Genomic DNA, 12,691 nt, shown 5'->3' on the forward strand with positions numbered 1-12,691 from the left:
TTGAGAGACTGGTACACCTTAAATTGCTACATTACACACCCAATAAGCTACTTCACTGCTCGATACGTCACCACAAATACTAGCCTTATGGTTCAACAGCATATCTTGGCTTGGGCGTCCTCATACCTACACAAAACTTGGAGGCTCAACGCTGCCTAAATACCAGTTTAAAGGTTCTTTGTTAGCAAGCACCAACCAAACAGTGAATAATCATTGACTATCGCGCAACTGTAAACAAACGCTTCAAAACGGTTTCACAAGTTCTGTAATGAACTCCACCTTCCATTAGACACGAGGCAGAGTTACAAGAGAACCACATACTACTCATATGGCTCATCAGTAGTGTCCGCCGTTACACCAGTTGCCGGATATTGACAAAGTGTCTGGTTACTTGATTCACACATCAAAGTCCACAGAGATCGTAGGTGATATTTTATCACTGCATCGTCATCAAAGAGATTCACACCGGCTGTCAATCAAACTCCCTACTCAGTTAAGGTTGACTACACCCTTTAGTCGAACATATCTTGGAATCTAATCAGGTAATGAAAGAGCTACATTCACATACTTGTATGTATGCGAATAAATCTCTGCCTGAATGTGTACTTCGAGTGAAACCTTCCAAAATTCTCAAAGTTTGGTTGCTGAAGACAACCGTTCACTTGTTGGCCCCGGATACAACACTAGGCCGCTAATCTGATGAGTAAGAAAGTGGATACACCAATAGATTTAGGCCAAACTGATCCTAAGCATTCTACAGAACAACTCGCCTCTGTCTAACTTGCCAGTTTTTTTCTGGCGTCGTAAAGTCGCCAGACTTTTGAAGTGTACGGCTTAAAGCAACGAAATTCAGCCAGATCGATCGTTACAACTTTTAGGTCAAAAAATCTGCCTCAACGAAAACGGTTATTTTATTGGCTGTTATATAGTCCCGTTACATTCGGAGCTGGTTCTCCTAATACACAAAAGTACCATTCACGCTGAAATACTGCGTCACTAGACAGATGGAAAGCGTGAAAAGTCTTAGCGTTTCAAGTGTATCCGGTAGTACTATGGAAACCTCAGTGTCCAGACATAGCGGAATAAGACTTTATAATCCAAAGTTTCGGTTTCCAGGATTCTTACATTAAACTAAAAACGGGCCAGGCGCAGCCTTCTTTTGGTCCGCTATCGCCTATTGTGACTGGTGTGTTCTTTAAATCAGCTGGCAGTCAGATGCGACCAGCTTGCATGGATGTGTTAGCTCCAGGCGCATTTACGCGGGAATGTGCCTCATCAATATCGGCAAAAATGCTCTCCTTCAGATGAGGGAGGCTTTCTACAGTGGAGCAGAAATCTGTCACTCCGACATTGTCAACACAAAGACAAACGGCTTTAAGGCACTGTTCCACGATGGCAGGATTATCGAGCAGAAAGCCTGTCTAAGACGCCTCTTGTTGGCTGGCTTTAGCGGTTCAGAGTATTTTTAGCTGGAAGATACATTGAACTAACGTAGGCTGATACCTCAGCTGACCACCGTAAATGAAGTTCCACGTCATTAACTTGGAAAACATCCCCACCGAAGCAGTTAAGCTTTCACAACAACCGAGATGCTGATGCCAGCGTGTGATGAGGCTGTTTAACTCGTTTTGTATGCAACTTATGCTGCATTATCTGTTTAGAACTGCGATGGACTCGCTTTGCATCTTTCCACTGAATGAGGCAATCATGATGCTCACCGGAACACTGTGGACTTACCAGCTTCAAATCGCACCACAGCATACAGAAGGTCACTTTTCTCCCCATTCCAACAGAAAGGGTTGGTGTACACTTGCAGGGCCTTACGAGGGTTTCGCTTGCAGGAACGTAAAGCAATGTACCGCTGTCACACTTTCAGATACCAGTGTTCGTCCGGTTCTCTTCAGTTCCGGTAAAATGGGATGAAATTGGTTGAAAGTGTTTGCGATTGCATGAAGGAGCAAGGGCAAAACTTTCCTGTGATCTTTTCACTTACTTGTAAGCACTTTTCGTGGTCACATGAGCAATAAGCGACCAGATGTGACAACGGTACCTGGATTGTCTTTCAGTTGGACTAAGTGGTCGGAGCCAGTCACTAAAGCTCGACCCCGACAAATGCGATCTTAGCAATACTTCACACCAAAAATAGATGAAATATTTCACAAACGCATTCTTGTTTTGACAGTAAATTTACCTAGCGGGGCACTTTGGGCTACAATAAAGGACATAACTGTTGGCAGTTCAAACACTTTCTCTTCATTTGGGCACAAAAAATGTATACACGGTCACCTTTATCATGCATAAAGACAATATCTGTCAGATGAAGTCATCAACAAACGATTCAGTCGATGCTTATCTGAGTCCTCTATTGATACCATGCTTATTTTCAATTAGCTCTACTCACTTATGCTCTACTTACGTGCATCTTGTCGTTTAAGAGAGAAATATGGTAGATGGGAACTTGAGAACAAAGCCTAACTGACGAGTCTCAGAAGTTGAAAAGGCGGTAGTGGTCGACGAGCTTTCAGAAACCATATGAGTAGTAGTTTGTACCATTTTCAATTAAGGTTTCGTCGTATCAGTCAGGCTGAAAAGCCGCAAAGCAGTGCACAGCTGTTTCATCCTTCTGGAAATTATCAGCAGCGCGCACCTCACGAAACTCCCAGAGTTTCGAAACCGTGACCTTCAGACCAGTGACAGTAGATTTAACCGTTCATCAACTGAACAGTGATATGATTGACAGCATATAGCGAAGCTCGTTCTTCAAACAGAGACTTAACCGTTCGGTATCGACCAACTGAACAGTGATGTGACTGACAGGATATAGCGAAGCTCGTTCTTCAAACAGAGAAACTACATCGCCTTGGCTGGTTCCTCGAGTGGCATACTTTCGGAAGGAAACTGTTCTCCATCTGAACCACTCATGGACTGGTCGTAATGTGAAAAGATTTCGCAATTTTAAATCAAGACTTTAGCCTGCTTAGATGCTTGATGCCGAACACTTGAGTGATCAACCGCTGAATAGAAGGTGGCGAGTTGGAGACTTTCTGCCTTTTGTGGGGTAAGCACCGTTGGTGATTTCCACTGAGGATGAAACACCTGTGCGGTGATTTTCAGCCATCCGGCAAAGAGTGGCTTCATTGACAGAGCGAAATCTCAGTTGAAAATAAAATCTCCTCACACTACTTAAATATCATGAATATCATCTCAAGCGATACGAGAAGCTGCTGTCATCCAAAAATTCAGTCGGAGAGTATAAACAAGATACTTACCTTTCTCATGGAGGAGACTACTCACAAGGTTGCTGAAATCTCTTCGACAGCCCTTCGCCCTTCTTGGGGGTCATCAGACAGGCACAAACCTCGAGTTGCCGTCAACCTTATGTTCTACTTGAAACCAATTTGGACTGATTGCGACAAATACACTCATTTTCAAATCAATCGGTTTTCACGAGGAACTCGAGTGAAACTCTTATTTATGGTATTCTTCAACCGAATGTGATGCACACAGATCGACTCATGTTTCAGATATTGCGGTATATTTTCATAGAAGAAACTACTCACAAGGTTACTGGAAACACTTCAACAACCCACGACCGGTTTTACCGATGTGTTCGCCCGACTTTGTCAGTTGACTGAGACCCTGCATAGAATGACGGAGCTGATTTACGTCATTAATATCAATACAGAACTCTCCAGTTCACACCAGCTCAATGGGCAAATGACTGTTCAACTACCGAAAATTACGCCTGTTTAAATGATTAAATCAACTACTGTCTGTGAGGAATACCTGCACTTTGGGAATGCTCCAGGGTTATTATCGCACCGCCATCTGAAACCTTTCCGTATGGGTAGAACGGTCATGTAGTCTGAATGAAAAGAGAACTTGGAAACACCCGAAATCTTGAAAAACTGCTCCGTTTTAGCCAGTAGATGCCAATGACCTGAAAAATCACCTGAGGGTAATTTGCTGCTTGTTGTCTGAGGAGCGCGTAACTTTTTTGGCTTCTTTCACGTGCAGTTGGCCAAAAGTCCAGTGAATCCTGGGCTGAGTGAGTGAACTCTCTCACTGAGATCCAATCAAAGGTTGCCTATTTGCGTAACGTGTAAAACCGGTCGTCTTACATTTCAAGCTGCGTGTAAGCTTTTGCTCGCTGCATTTTATCAGAAAAATTCACTCAGGGATTTTGTGTGTACTCATTGTGAGACATTCCCACTATTGCTTAGATATCAACGCCCGGGCTGCTGTATGCACGTTCTTCACAAAGACAAGTTTTTGCCTTCAGGAAATGAATATGTTGATATGATGTGGTCAAATCAAGGCAACGGCGGTGAAGAGACACTTGGCTGTCAACTGAAAAATGTTTGGGACGGACTGGGTATTCATCGTTTCAGAGAAGTCCGGAAAACAATCGGTGGATTTAGTGCTGAGCCATGTTTTGATTTTAACACAAAAGTTTCGTCAGACTAAGTGAGTAAGTAAGCAGATTGATTGGATTCCGAGGTAGCCTAGCCGACTTATTCAGTGTTTGGTCAGTCTGATGTTCCTGTTTGTTGGTTACTGGGGATGACTAACATCTACGATAGATTGGTTAGGAAGAGCTATCTTAATATTGAACCCGGATGTTGCAGCCTTGATTTTTTTGTCTAGGACACTCAATAGAATATTCCTCTTGAGGTCGTTCACAGATTATGTTCGCCTGTAGTAGTCGAGGGGTGTCGATACAAGTGGTTTCGGGTTGAGGGGTGGGGGTGGTGAATTGGATCTTGATCTGCTTGGATTTTGTACCTTCAGACCTAGACCATTTTACTGATAACTGCACACTCAGCAGATTGTCCGGTGAATGGTTGATAAACCCACATCTCCGGTAACAACAATGTGAGAAATCCTTACCCACTTCAGACGACCGACGATGCCTTATAAAATATGGTGGGGCATAATTCAAGGACTCGTGACGCCAAGAGAGTTCACGTGATCCTACACAATACACGTTCACCGTTGAGTAGTATATTTCCTGCTGAAAGAGCCTTGAATCCAAGGAACCTGATTTCATTACCCTTCATAGTCGTGTACAATAAGGGTCCCTTGTTTATCGTATCTAGTATGTTGTGTCCGCCTTAACTGACTAAACGCAGTCGTGTTTGCTGGGACATGAGGTACGGTTATTTTAACTTACCTAATTTGCCCGTAAGACACCAACTTCATGCAGTGCTCTGCAAACGTAGCGATCGGTTACATTTCAACCAATCAGAGGCATTTTATTCTATTTTAGACGGATGTCATACTTCCTCAACTAATGTCATTGATACGGCTGTGCTGACAAAACAGATGTTTGTTGTAGAATATCACAAACGAGAGATTCAGTTGAGTTCAGTTGAGTCTCTCGTGAAAACTAAATTGATTTGCAAATGAGTGTATTTCTCGAAAACAGTGCAATGTGGGTTCAAGTAGATCATAATGTTGACAGAAACTCGGGGACTGCGCCTATTTGATAAGCCTTAAGAAGGGCGAAACTGGTCGTGGGCTGTCGGAGAGTTTTCAGCAACCTTGTGAGTAGTTGACTTTATGAAAACAGATGTTTGTTTGGTGAACTGATTTACATCTGTATCTGGTATATAAGTACGAGATTATAACCCAGAGAGTTACCGTTAATTGAAGGAGGTCATTTAGATGAATATACCTTAAAACAATCGTTTGAATTGCCTTGAAAAGCCTCTCAAATTGTTTTTCAAGAAAGTGGGCTACCTTTTTGCCACACAAGGTTTTAAACAGATGAACCCCCATGCACGATTATCTGAGTACTTCAAGCTCAGGTTTATTTTTCTCTCAAAACAAATCAAAACATAATCCTTGAGAAAACGTTAGGGTACCACGTTTTTACAAATACTTGCAGACTTCATTGGCAGATTTTGAAGAATAAAATAGGATAGATCGAGCCTTAAACTTGCTGCACACTGTACAGTAACAGTGATATTTTGCAGCTAAACCGAATAACTGTTGCTAGGTAGGGCTATAGTAACCGCACCATATAGAAATTCATTTTGTGTTACCGCATACAAGCAAATTTTATGGAAAAATTCGCAAAACTGAAGGATGGAGTCAGTTGCAGGGCTTCAAACTTAGAAGACAGTCAAATAAGATTGACGTTTGCTTACAATGCAATGGATATAGCACAGAAGTGATATCTATACATATACATAAGCTGAGTATTTGATAGCGACGCAAAACATTTTTATTTCTAAAAAATAACTTTTTAAATTGCTTTTGAATTTGTCATTTACCACAACGGCTTTGAAACTAGAAGTGTTACCTCCGAAATTGACAACTCCCGCGAAATGTGACCAGCAACGTACGAAAAGTCAAAGGAAAATTCTATCACCAAGACAATACTCTATGATGAGAATACTCTTTGAATGGACCTTTTTAAATGTTCCAAAAAACTATGGGCTATTTTAAAAAGTGGGCGGTTAAAAGCGTTACGTTTTCACCTCTAATGAGTAACAAATTTTTCTCTGAATTTTGACTTATAATTATCGTTACGCTGTTCAGTCAACCTCTTTACTTTTGGTTTATTCGTACAAATCTTGCGCATTCAATTCACGTTGTCAGCTTGGAGCGATTTCATCCCTAAAACTGTAGTGGCCGCAATTATGCAGACAGACATAACTCAAAATAAAACAGAGGTAGATGAGTAAACTGTGATTACTTCATTAACCTGTGGCATTTTACGATAGTTTGTGATAAGTGATCTATATCAAATGACACGACAATGAGCAATAATGTCAAATCATCTGACTGACTGGATGGCTATAATCTACACCAAAAGACCTTGTTTGATAGAGCAAATTTTCTCTTTCAAATACTTTTGTATGTGAGCATCAGGTAGTTGGATAACCAATAGGGTAACAAGGTGTTTTGTTAGACTCCAAAAACATTCATGATTGGTAGGTTTTACGGAAATACTCAAGTGTGTTCGGAAGTATATCACTAGGTCTCAAGCTCCGTCCGAATCGAAGTTTTGCCGAAGTAATGACATGCATAAGTACCTAGCATGGAACATTTGGCGTTTTGTTTTCGGTTCTTTTACCGTGCAAATGATGCTTTTGTATATGTGGTGACGTGTTCAAAATACAAGATATATCCTCATATTTTGAGAGAATGAATAATTTTCTGAATGCACTCACTTGCAAACTACTTTATTTCTAGTGTTACCATCCGGGCTTGAACAAGCTAATAGTAACTCAGCCTTAATGCTTCCTTTGAGCTGCATGGCAACCGTAAAAAGGAAGAGTTTTACGACGGCATGTCTTTTTAGTTACGGGATCATCGATCTCAACGAAATTGTTGAAAGCAGGGTAAGCTGACGGACTGTCGGTGACTGAACAGTAAAGTTTGTGGACTGTGATGGGGTCAACTTCGTGCTATTCTTTTTGCATGCGATGCTGCTAGTTTATCTGTGTTTTTTCCAGCGTCCAATTTCGTCAACCATCATTTTTGTAGGCGCTTGAAAAATTACCCCAAATGCCTGTTTGGTTATGAGCTAGCCACAAGAAGGAAGAAAGCAAATGGTGCGTTGTTGGTGAATGTGGGGTATTTGCTCCGTTTAGATCACAAAGTCGTCACAAACGAAAAACTTGAGATGGCTTTTTAGCGGTGTATTCCGTCGAAAAATATGGGAAACAAGAGATTTTTCTAGGATTTCGCTGATTCTCCGGGCAAAATTAAATTTGTATGCAAATGAGTGTAGTTCAAAAATCTCATGCTATTCGGTTTCAAGCCCGACGAAAACTCGGAAACCACGCCTGCCTGGTGAGCCTTGAGAAGGGCGAAACCGATCATGGGGTGTCTAAAAAATTTTAGCAGCATTCCACCTGGAAAATGAATACTTGGTATAGAAGAGGTGAAGGCTCTAAAAATTGTCGAATATTGAATTCATCCTTAGAGCTGAGGGCTCTGTCCAACACTTTCACATATCCAGTGCCTATCCACCTAGCATGGAAGACCGCATAAAACCCAGGACTACTTTTGTCTCAAAATGATTACCTAGGGCAAATGGCTGCTCATATTCCATGGAAGCCCAACCATCTGCAACTGTTTTCAGGGATCATACGGGTAGTCCCAAATAAATTCAAGGAAGTAGGCTGTCAATAATTGACTATTCGTGATAAAATCCGCGAAAACCGTGAACAATGCATAGTATGTTTTATATACCCCTTGGAACTTCTTAACCAGGTTTACTGCTTGCCTTCTCAAGTAATATCATTCTTCAGAAGTATATGATAACGTCATTTCCCAATTTTATATTCAACTATCTCTGAACCTACGGGGCCATTTAACTTGGCATTTAGTTGAAGGTATTTCAACTCGGAATCTACAGGTGCTTACCAACTGTAATCTTCTAATCGGTTGTGCTAGACTGGCCGAAACCGGTGGGGTGGCTTGATCTGACGTCGGATGGTATCACACAACTGTCTATTAACGGCATCCTGTCACTGTACACCGGCATCAACCGCTGGAACTCAATCGGACCGCAACAACGTTACATATATCTTTGTAGAATTCGTAACCCAAGAATAGTTGCGAACTTTTGAATGCACTTGTCAGATGACATTTTATAACCAAGCCAAAGCCTTGTTGTCGCTACGTTTTATCCTTTTTAGATGCCAAACATAAATGAGGCTTCCCATAATTGCATCCATAACACAGATCAGGACTTCCAGTCACAACTTACTAATCAATCCCATAGACGGATAAACTACGAACTGAGTTTATTCCCTCTTCACTTTGAAGTTGAGAAAAGGGGAAGGTTTTCTGAACAGCCGCCAAGTTTGGGACGCGCAAGGGCTTACTTGCAAATCCGTGGTGAGTCACATTTGATAGCTGGCGTTTGTATAAGACTGAATAGCTCATTGCACTTTCAACCTTGAATTGCTGCTACCATTGAGTTTTGGAGTCTTCGTAATTCCTAAAGGCAAGCTGATTCTTCTGGCATCCGCTACTAACCTTCAATAGTGAGGTTTACACTTAGCCCGAACAACTTGAAGATATTTACTTTTGCCCACGTTTGCCTGAGCTCAACTATGTTCATGAGCGTAGGTGTTTACTGGCACTTTTTGGTACATTTATCTTGTGGTTTCGGACTACAATTTTTTCGTGGTCTAAAATCTTTTAAAAAATCAATCGTTTGTTAGACAGACAATAAACATGGACCAGTTTTGTAGTAAACAAGAAAATTAGAATAATGCAAGCTATGGAATAAGTCGATTTGTTCCATAATGGTGACAATCAAAGTTTCAATGAGTTTCAGTAGTCATTTTTGATGCAATTAACGAAGAACAACGACTAATGGATATGCCAGTGTTATTTTTTGGTATGATTTACTCACCTTATAACTGCTCTGTCTAGACTCTCCGATAAAGCTGCATAGCAATGTCATCTCGTGACTTACTACACCTCTAAGAACAACCTGTTTGTTTAGCTAGTAGAAATTGTTTCTTCTGAAGTGATCTGGACATTGAAAAAAGCCACTCTACCCCTGCCGTTATTGTTATAGTAAAACTTGATGCAGCTATTGCATGCTGCTTCCGCGCTATTGAATTTTGGGTACAGCTGTGCTTTATTTGAGCTCTCATGGGCAGGTGGATATTCGATTCAAGCTTGTATTCATTCTGAAATTTAAGGTCCAGGATTAAGTCTGGTTATAGCTTGCATTTAAAGTTCTTGATTATGTTATTTCTAACCACCTTGCTGACTTTGTTCGTACTAACTATGCGAACAATATGATATTGAATGTTAAGTTTTTGTTTTGAGACCTGTTCAAATTTGCTTTTTCATGGTGTTTTTGTTTTCTGGCTCACTTTCAAACTGTCCCGTTATAACTGCTATTTTCTCCTTTGTCTTTCAAGCGTCATCATTCAACTTACCGTTGTTCATACAGTTCTTATGCCTCGCATATGAACAATTTATGTGGGATTCCTTAAAGACGAATCTTTGGATACATTTCGTCTCCAGAAATGCCTTGTTCTATGGCCTCCTAAGCCATTTCTATACGCTTTTAGGCCCTGAGCCCTAGAAAAGTGTCCACTCCCTTTTTTGTTTCTTGTCCTCTGATTTGGCCTTGAACGCCAATGGTTCTCTTTTAACTGGAGGGTAGCAAGATATGCGCCTTCTTAATCCCTTCAGAAACGTTTGACACGACCAATTACTGTTATTCTTCTCCTATGACCCAACCAGCCGGATGGCACTCTGGCTGAAATCCGGTTAAAACCCGTGAAAAGTCATACATTAAACGTTCTAGCGAAGAATTTGTACTGTTTTCTCATGCCACATGTATGTGGAGAAAGCATGGTGGTTTCAAATATCACTTTTATATACCACATCTGGTTAGTGGTCTTAAATTCATTTTAAATCCAGCATGACATACCACTGCTACAATCGAGGAATCTAGACATTCGCTTTTCCTTAGTCGTTATTCCTTGTTTTTCGTGCATACGACTTAGGTAAGGTAGTCGCACTGTGTTGCCAATCGGATAAACGCCAGATTCATAAAACAAAAACACTTTGAGTTATAAGTGTGCATTGTTTTCCTAGTCGTTCAAAAATATTGAAGCTTAGTGACCTTGCTATTCTAGTGTGTGGCTGCATTTTAAGGTTGGTTTTGTGAACATGCCTGAGTCTCTTGAGTTCACTTCTACTGAAATTAAATTCCCTTTGAAGCGTCAGTTTGTAGTTTTGTGCATGCTGCCTACTGTTCAAAGGTAGGTGCTACTACGTTGTTGAAAATTCCGTATTCTGACTTCAGTTTCCTGTATCTTCTGTCAATTCTCAGGCATCTCTCGTCATGAGTTATATCACCATATGATGAAAACATCAAGCAAAGTCATCTACACGGAGCGTCTTGGAACAACGCAAACAGTTGGTTCGATAGCATTCACGTAGGACACACTGCAGATAACATGCCAAGTTCTAGGTAAGGGCTCCTACTTTCTCTCTCATTTCACGGGACAACATATTAGGCCCATGCGTAGAGCAATCTACATATATTAGGAAGTACGTGGGTAAGCACGGTGTGATTCACTGGATCAAACTCTGGTGAGGCAAGTGAATGACATGCAATCTATTTCAATTCTAATGGGTCTCTATAAAATTGGATGAGCAGTCGTTAACCTTGCGGCATACGACTTTTAACAAGACTGAATTACGAGCCCTGTGGACTGTTCCCTGCGTGCAAAAAAATGCACCCACTGCTCTTATGCTTACCTCTTATAAGAATCCGATAACTATTGGCCTGAAGCAGATGAGTCTATAATCGTTATGGTAAATAAAATCAAGATATTACTTTGAAGGGTCTGATTATTTTCATGTATCGGTTCTTTAAATAACCTTTGTTCTTGTTCATGTATATAGATCTATCAGCGGGGCTGCAGAGGTGATGTATAGTCTTGATATAACGTTGCGAATTCCGCCCGGCACTATAGAGAGTTTCAAGATATTATTATAATTATAGTTATGATTGCCCCGAAAACTCTTACGCCTAAGCTTCGACGACAGGGTCAGTCAAAGCTTCTTGAGTTCTGGTATCCGTAGGAAGTTTCTTGAATGGTTGAATGGTTGGTGGCCACCAGTGGTGTAAAAATTTGCGCTCCTCATTCCCGGAGGTTAATTTGATTTGTTAGCATGATTGGTTCATATAAAGATTATTTATGGTGAGACTTTCATCGTTAACAATAGGTTATATTAGTAGACTTGTCAAGCAGACTTGTCTTTTGTATTCGTTCGTTATTCATGTTTATTACAGAAAAGCGAGCTACTTTCTCATTTTTTTCTGTTCACCTGTTTCTATGAAATCCAGGTGAGACGAAAAACTCATTCTGTGGCATTCAGACTCAGATTACAGAAGGAAGAAGACCATAGTGAAAATGGTTCAAGTTTCCGCCGGGCCGGACAAAGTTTGGTCGGTGCAATTATGGTGGTGTCTAAAGGATGGCAATCATCATTTCGATTACCACTTTCATAAATGAAAAAATCTCTCCGTAAATGTACATGTGTGTAGAATTTTATAAACAATTAATTTTAACCATGAATATATTTATGGCACATATATGTGCCAAACATGCGACTAAAAACCTTGACACTTAGAGTCAAAATAGCTACGTCAGGGAAGTTATTCCAAGAACAAATCGCCCTAGAAGATGGGCAGAACACTACTTGCAGAATATCACTATTACCACAACATCTCGATTTTTCATTCTTGTGACCTATGAGGAGTTCATGGAAGGCTCCGTAGGATTTCAATAATAAATAGAACCCAGATTTGGTTTATATGCACTGCAACAGCGTCTTTAAGTGTTTGCGTCAGTCACTCTCCGTGTTTGCGTGAGGTGTAACGCTTTTTTAAATATAATCCCCGGCGACTTACACGGTCTCTAAGTGCGTGTGATGGGATTATTGTCGACAAAAACCAGTGATACCTAAAGTGCCGTTCAGCGACTGTGTAAAACTATACGGTCGAAAATGAGGTAGTTATCGTGCAGGTCCAATTCGTATGTGACGAACTAACGATAAATCGTTTTCGAGGTTGTGGTGATAACATCAGCCCTACTTGCACCTTTCAACGCCTAAAATTTGAGTATGTTGCTGTCCGTCACCTCTATCGGTTTTCCCCTTGATGCTCCAAGATTAATTATCCCATATG

The sequence above is a fragment of the Opisthorchis viverrini genome (assembly GCF_000715545.1).
Source record: "Opisthorchis viverrini unplaced genomic scaffold opera_v5_330, whole genome shotgun sequence".
Taxonomy (NCBI): domain Eukaryota; kingdom Metazoa; phylum Platyhelminthes; class Trematoda; order Opisthorchiida; family Opisthorchiidae; genus Opisthorchis; species Opisthorchis viverrini.